The 8,340-nt window shown below is 32.5% G+C and overlaps 1 non-coding gene across 1 annotated transcript; it reads left to right on the plus strand.

The window, feature by feature from the left end:
* Window positions 1-7,338: 7,338 nt before the first annotated feature.
* LOC121215230 (small nucleolar RNA R71) lies at window positions 7,339-7,445 on the plus strand. The gene has a single exon (XR_005910959.1). It is a non-coding gene; the product is annotated as a small nucleolar RNA R71 (small nucleolar RNA).
* Window positions 7,446-8,340: the final 895 nt, after the last annotated feature.

Raw genomic sequence — 8,340 nt, forward strand, 5'->3', positions numbered from 1 at the left:
TATTTTCCATTTTATTTTACGTTTTATATGTATTATGGCTATAAGTTTATTGAATTATATGTATATATTATCCTTTTTAAAAAAAATATAATGTATCATTATTTTGAAATTCAATATATATTGCTATTATTTCGATTTATCACACTTTTTTATTTTTTAGGTAAATTCAACATGATTTGTATATATTCTTTGATATTCTTATTTTGTAATATATTTTCGAAATTCACTTTACATATTTATATGTCTTAAAGATTTATATGAAAATGTTTTTATACAATACTATTTTATATATACATATATAATTTGTAATAAATTATTTTTATTCTATATATTATTGATTTCATATTATTTTATCTATTACCTTTAAATTCTCTCTTAAATAGGTTTATGTATTTTCTTTCGAATTCATTTATTATTTATCATTCATTAGTGTATGTTTTATTTACGAATTATCGCTCCATGTTGTATATTATCATTTATCGCATTCTATTCGCTTAAAAGGCTATGTTCGATATCATTCAAGCATCAAAATCATTTTATTCAAAAATTTTCAAAATTGAGATAATGCTCGTATTTAGGATTTTCAAGGAAATTGAGCCCTAACGTATTGGGTTCCGATTTTCTTCGTTAAATCTAACGATCGAGAGTTGCTCATTAATCAAAAAAATAAAATGAAAAGCTTGTTGTCGGGAATTTAATATGTTGTATCCTAACGTATTGGATGTGACGTATTGATTTCTCGAGACAAATATTTTTTAAAAAAATGATAACAAAGGAAATATTCCAAGTTTAGGATTTTGAGAAATTGTGCCCTAACATATTGAGCCGCGATTTCTTAAATCTTAAATAAATAGTTATTCTTTTAAATTTTTATTATAAGAGTATTTTGGACTAAATCATTTTTGAGGAAATAGAATGTCGTGCCCTAACACATTGGGTGTGACATTTTCTTTCTCTGAAATGATAAGAGTCTTAATAAGTAAAGTTTTTTAGTTTTTATTAAGGATCATATTTTTAAATTTTCGACATTAAGACACTAATTAATTAACTAGGTACCAATTTTGGGCGTTACGAGGGTGCTAATCCTTCCTCGTACGTAATCGACTCCCGAATCCATTTTTCTAAAACTCGTAGACCAAAGCTATTGTTTAGGCGATCCAATCACACCTCAATAAAAGATTGGTGGCGACTCCCAATTTTTTTTTTCAAAAAATAAAAATGGTTTTGACACTTATTTTATAAAGTTCATTATTGAAACGGTATGTTATTTTTAAAGTTTATACGAGCTTACTAAGCATTTATTGCTTACATAGTTATTTTTTTCCTTGGTTTTATAGATTATCAGAAGCTCAATTGGTTGGAAGTTCGTCGGATATTTATCACATTATCCGGTCGACAACTCAATAGTTTTTGAGTAATTTGACTAAGGTTTATAATGGCATGTATAGGGTGATTTGTAATGGTATTATAGTGCATGTGTTAATGGTGTTTTGGTATGTATAAGCTTTGGAAAGCTTTGTTGGTTTGGTACACCTTGAAGCCTTACAAAGTTATGTGATTTTGGTTACATTAATGTTCTTGTTGATATGAATATCTTGGCTTGTTAATGGTGGTTTGAAAATGGATACTTGTGACATGTTTTAGTTCATATTTGAACTAGGTTATTATATTTGGGAATGGCAATATTAACATGCATAAGGTGATTTATAATGATGTTTTGATGAATATGTAAATGGTAATTTGGTATGTTTGTGCCTTGATGTTTAAGTATGATTGATAGACTTATATTGCTTGATTAGGTAAGTTCTTTTGGTCACTTTTTGCTATTTGAAGTGTATGGTTTGTTGGTACAATTTGTTGGCTTGAAAATGGTCAATTGTGATGTGTTTTAGGTACATAATAGTATGAGGCTATTATGGTATGTCTTGAATGGTTTGGAAATAGTTAAATGTGGTATGCTTTAGTACCTAAATGGACTAGATTTATATGCACTAAATGTGTCATATGAACTTGTTTAGGCATGCGTTAATTAGATATTAATGGTGGTACCTCAATTGGCATATTGATTAATTGAATTAAGGTTTTGGAAGTGACAAATATATGTGTGTTTAGATGAGGTTTTAGTGCTTTGAAAGTGTGCATAATTGGTTTAAATGTTCATGCATGGAATAGTTTTGAAATGGTTTAATTTTAGCTAAATTTCGGTCCACACGGCCGTGTGTCATCTGATATTTATTTAGGGTGCAAGTTAGTGAGTTACATGGCCTGGCACACGGTGAGGATACGGGCTGGGACACGATCGTGTGTCCCGAGTTCGAAGGTTACACGACCTGAGACACGAGCATGTGTCTCAGCCGAGTGAGGCACACGGCCTGGCCACACGGTCATGTGACCTCTGTTTTGCAAATTTTGTATCTTTTTCCTAAACTTTCCAAATTGTTTGAAATTGGTCCTGATTTACTCCTAAGATATTTTTAGGGGCCTCAGGGGCTCGATTTAGGGACGATATGTATGTATATGATTGGTTTATGATGTGGTTATATTATTCAATAATATTACGTTTAAATGTTTCTGATTGTACGATAATACTCTGAAACCCTAATTCGGTGACGAATACGGGTTAGGGGTGTTACATTTAGAGCCATTCCAAATATCTTACTCCTTTGATAAAGTTTATAACCATCAATTTACTCATTTCCTTTTTAATTCCTTGGATTTTCTCCATTTAGAACTTTCTCCCTTTCTATTTCACAAGTCTAATAAAGGGATCAACATTAAAAAATGGATACTGAATAATGGTTGAATACCTAACATATCTATGATTGTCTAGATGAAGATATTAGCGTTATTCTTCAATAATCAAATGAGTGCTGTTGGAAAAATGAGTTTGGAAAATATAGCGAAAAATAAATTAAGGGAAAAACTAGAGTTTTAATTTTTTTTCCAAAACAAGATCCTGGTTGTGATATCGAAAGTAATAAACACTTAATCAAAATTGTACCTTTTTTATTCATCTAGGATGAGCGCTTCGACCGACTAGTCTTCTCAGCTATCCTCAAGCTCATGTCTGCCGAGTGTGGGCTCGCTTCGAATCAAAAAAATTTTCACAAAAATTACTAATGGAGTAATTTTGTAATTTCTCTAAACTTTTGGGTCAAGTTGTAAATCAGAAAAATGTCTCTAGAAATTTTCTAGAATAATCTCTTTAGAGAATTTTCTCTCTATAACTTTATCTTGAATTCAAGTGTGTGAAAATTATGACCCAAGGTTCTCTTTATATAATGAGAGTTTAGAGAGATCAACTATGATTAAACTTAATCATTTTAATATTAAATTAATGATAAATATTAGACTAAATTTAATATTAAGATAATCACTTTAATATTAAATTAATAAAATACTATTAAGATAAGTATTAAATTTAATTTAATATTAAACTATTAAAATAATATTATTTATAAAATAGTTAATCTGAAATCAAATTCTCTGGTAGAGTTCTAGTAGGAGTGTAACTCTTCCACTACTCAACCATTGATGACCAACCGCCGCCGACCACCGGGACGTCGCTGTCCTAGCCATCGACACCGCCATGTTTGGTGATGTAGGTGCGACACCCTTACGACACCCTGAGCTGGTTCAACTACTGTTGATTCGGTCTGAGTCAATGATGACCCGATTGGTCTAGCCTAGCCACCAGTTGGACCGTCAGCTTGATTTCACATATCGGGCTTGATTCGATCAGTTTTTGGGTTTTAGTCTCGGTTTTGGGATCCTGGGCCTAATTTATGACATAAATTCTAATTTTCAAATTTAATTACCCATTGGGCCAATTATCTGACTTGAAAATTAACTTCCAAAAATATCATATTAATTTTAAATGATTTGATTAATTTAATTTTACTTGATCAAAATTAATTTTTCCAAAAATCACTTAGATTTTCCAAATTAAATTTTCAAGAGAATTCTTTAATTAATTTCTCTAGTTGAACAATTCTTATGACCACTTAATTTAATTTCACATCGAATATATCGACTCAATTAAATTATTCCCAAAGTCGTAGAAATTTTTTCTGATTCAAATGCAGTCTAATCGAGCTTTTGTTAAGGTAGTCGAGGGACAAATCAAACGTATACAATTAGGCTCTAGTGATTACAGTTATGTCCAGAAGCACCGTTCCGATAATTCACAATTACTTAATCATGGAGTCAGACCACAAGAAATACCATGATTAAAAACTCCTTATTGTATACTATTTACGAAAGCAATTCATCCAATAGATTTTCCCAATGACCTCGTCATGTGTGTGTTACCCTCATAAGATATCCTTGATTCTTTTGAGTTAAATACATTTACTCAATATAATCTTATTTTATCTCATTGACACCATTGTGTCTTCTTAATGATTAATATGATCAGTCCCAACAAATGACTTTGATAAGTTGCTGATTCGAGAACAAGCAATCCGTGGCCACGTTCCATATTTATCAATCCACACAATGCCAATGAGAGGATATCATTAACTCTTTAATTGAGTTATGAATTCTACTATTGCTAGTAAAGCCATGCCATACACAAGTCATGTACCCAACATTCCGGCGATGGATTCAATCTTTAGAGCATAAGCCTCCACTTATATCAAAGCTTATGAGTTGCATATGTATGGTCAGTGACTAACTTAGGATTTAGGTAAATCACACCATGAACGTTACAAGTGAATTAATTCACAAACAGATTCAAAATTAATTCATCTTGGGTCCAGTCCAATGTATCATATACCAATGAATACATCTATGTCACTACTCATGGAGTGAACTGCTCCAATAGACAAGACTAGCCATCTCCCCAATTTGAATTGTAGATGACATAATAGTCCATCTCAATATTTGAATCAGTTGCTCAGTTTGATTCTTTTACAAGATTACAGACTCATTTAGATTATCTACAGAAGTAAGTTGTCTTTCTTGCAATGTAAACGTTCTTTACAATGCCACTTATTTTCAGTTTTAACTTTAGACAATTGATAAGCTAATATTTATTTGTCATAATTTTGCTATGCATGAAAAATATAAAAGACAGGAAATACAAAAGACATAATAGTGAAATGTGAAATTAACTTTATTTATTTATTGGTCGTTCAAATAAATAGAAAACAGTTACATGTGTACTACAATATGGGCACATTTCCCAACAATCTCTCACTTGCCCTAGTGAAGTAAATGTGTTATGTTTCGCGTTCCCATATCCTCAACGTGTTTATTAAAACTCCTAGTTACAAGAGTCTTAGTAAATGGATCCACAAGGTTATTTTCAAAAGCTACTTTCATCACAGCTACAATTCCTTTGGCTACCGCCTCTCATATCAAGTGATACTTCTGATCAATGTGTTTTGTCCTCTTATGACTTCTCATTTCCTTGGTATTTGCTATTACAGCGCTCCTATCACAATATATTGTTATAGTTTTTTTTCCATATCAGGAATAACTTCAAGTTTGGTTAAGAACTTTCGAAGCTATATTGCTTCTTTTGTTGCCTTAAAAACAACCACATACTCGACCTCCACAGTAGAGTCAGCAGTGCAAGTTTGTTTTACACGTCTCCATACTATTGCTCCAAGGCCTAGAATGAATACATTTCTCGATGTCGATTTCCTCGAATCTTTACAGGTTTGGAAGTTTGAGTATATGTATCCAAAAAGAGTAAGGTCCTCACTAAAATACACATGCATATAATCTCTGGTTCTTTTAGGATACCTTAATATATGTTTTACACCTTGACATTTCTTGAGACCTGGATTTGCCTGATATGGACTAACCATTCCTACTTTGAAACAAAGATCTGGATTCGCACAAAGCATCGCATACATAAAGCTTCCAACTTTTGAAGCATATGGAACCTTACTCATATGCTCTCTTTCTTCCACTGTCTTATGACAATTATCTAAAGAAAGACGAAAACCTAATGCAGTCGACTGAACGTCTGGCTTTGCATAGGTCATTGCAAAACGTTCCAGTACCATATTGATGTATGAAGCTTGATATAATGCTGTCGGTTTATTCTTTTGATCCCTAAGGATTCGAATTCTAAGAATATAACTAGCTTCACCCAAGTCCTTCATCCTAAATTGTTAAGCTAACCATAGTTTAATCGATGAAAATTCTCCTACATCTTTTCTGATAAGTAGAATATCATCGAAAAACAAAATGAGAAAGACTTTTTCCTTTATACGCTTATAAGCATAAGGTTCGTTAGCATTTTTCTCAAATCCAAAAGTCTTGATTGTTTGATCAAATCTTGTTATTCCATGAGCGGGACGCTTGCTTGAGTCCATAATTGGATCTTAGCAGTTTGCAAACTTTCTGCTCCTTTCCTTTGACAACATAGCCATTAGGTTGAGCCATGTAAATGGTCTCATCAAGATAGTTATTCAAGAATGCTGTCTTGACATCCATTTGCTAGATCTCGTAATTGGGAGCATCGGCAATGGATAAGAGTATGAAGATAGACTTGAGCATAGCTACCAGAGAGAAGGTCTCATCATAATTGATACCTTTTTTCTGTGTGTAGCATTTCCCTACAAGTCTAGCTTTGTGTCTTTCCACTTTCCCTTCCACATTTCTCTTCTTCTTGTAGATCCACTTACACTCTATGGGTTTAATCCCAATGATAAGTCTACAAGCTCCCATACTGTATTAGATTTCATAAAATCCATCTCAGTATCCATAACGCTCGCGTTTGTGCAAGTGTACACAGTCGTTATCAAGTAATAAGTAAGTATCTAGTTATCGTCTCCACAAGGATTGTATTTGTGCTAAGTCACTTAATTTGTAAATTTATATTAAAAATTTAAAAAATAAAAACAAAATATAGTTGGGAAGTGGTATAAACTAGATGCAATGATCCCTAATGTAAATTATCCTAATATGCAGACTATATGAATGAAATAGATTTTAGCAAAATTTAACACAATTTGCAACAATTATAACATAAATAAACTAGGACTATTACTTTAATTAACCTTAATTTATTATCATCATGCTTAATAATATTTAGAAAAACATTCCATGGCAACTCGATCTTTCCTGAGTTTGGAAACCAGATTAAGTCCTTTTGGAATCCTTTACTTAGTAAATACGCATTTTAGTGATCCTTATTTACTAAGGGTTTCTTAGCATTCGTGTGAGGTAACAGGGACGTGTTAGGTTTCAAACAATTCAATCACACAAATCTAAAACTCCTTGAATCCCATGATGAGGACACTTATAGAATGTGCATCTACCATCAATCTTGTATGTGCATTGAGACCATTATAGAATGTCTCCAACTGGATACAATGAGGAATCCCATGATGAGGACACTTACGAAGTAACTCCTTGAATCGCTCCCAAGCCTCATACAAAAACTCGTCATCCAATTGTTGGAAAGTTGTGATCTCATTCCTCAATTTAGCGTTTTTGCTAGGTGGGAAATACTTAACCAAAAATCTCTCTGCTAATTCTTGCCATGTAGATATATAACTTGGTGGCAATGAATTGAGCCATGCTCATGCTTGATCTCGAACCAAGTACGAAAATTACTTTAACCTTAGTGCGTCTTCAGCCACACCGGCTATCTTGAATGAATCACTCACCTCCATAAATAATCAAAGGTGGAGATGTGGATGTTCCGTGGGTATACCACTAAATTGGCCCACTGTTTGTAGCGTTTGAAACATCACTAGTTTCAATTCAAACTGGGTTGCCTCAATATCTGACCTTCTAATTCCTGGGTTTAGCTCACTGAAAAGTGGCACAACATATTGTCTGATGCATCGATCCCTCTCATCAGAAATAAGGATGGGATTTCGTACATAATTGGCTTCATTAACTTGGTCTTGATTCTAATTTCTAAGGACCATCTCGACTTGTCTTTGAGCTATTCGTTTACGTCTTCTTTGTTTGACAGTTCCCTCAATTTCAGGGTCTACAGGGAATAAATCGATAATTCTATTTATGCTCATAAACACCTGAGAAAAAAATCACAAAAATTAAAAAGAATAAGTTAATAATGTTATAAATAAATCAAATTAAAAATAAATAATTTCACGAAAAAAATGACTATGGCAATAGTTGACAATCCCCGGTAACGGCACCAAAAACTTGTAACGCTCGGGTTTGTGTAAGTGTACACAGTCATTATTAAGTAATAAGTAAGTATCGAGTTATCGTCTCCACAGGGATTGTATTTGTGCTAAGTCACTTAATTTGTAAAATTATATTAACATTTTGAAAAATAAAAACAAAATATAGTTGAGAAGTGGTATAAACTAGATACAATGATCCCTAATGTAAATTATCCTAATA

This window comes from Gossypium hirsutum, chromosome D02 (assembly GCF_007990345.1).
Source record: "Gossypium hirsutum isolate 1008001.06 chromosome D02, Gossypium_hirsutum_v2.1, whole genome shotgun sequence".
Taxonomy (NCBI): Eukaryota; Viridiplantae; Streptophyta; class Magnoliopsida; order Malvales; family Malvaceae; genus Gossypium; species Gossypium hirsutum.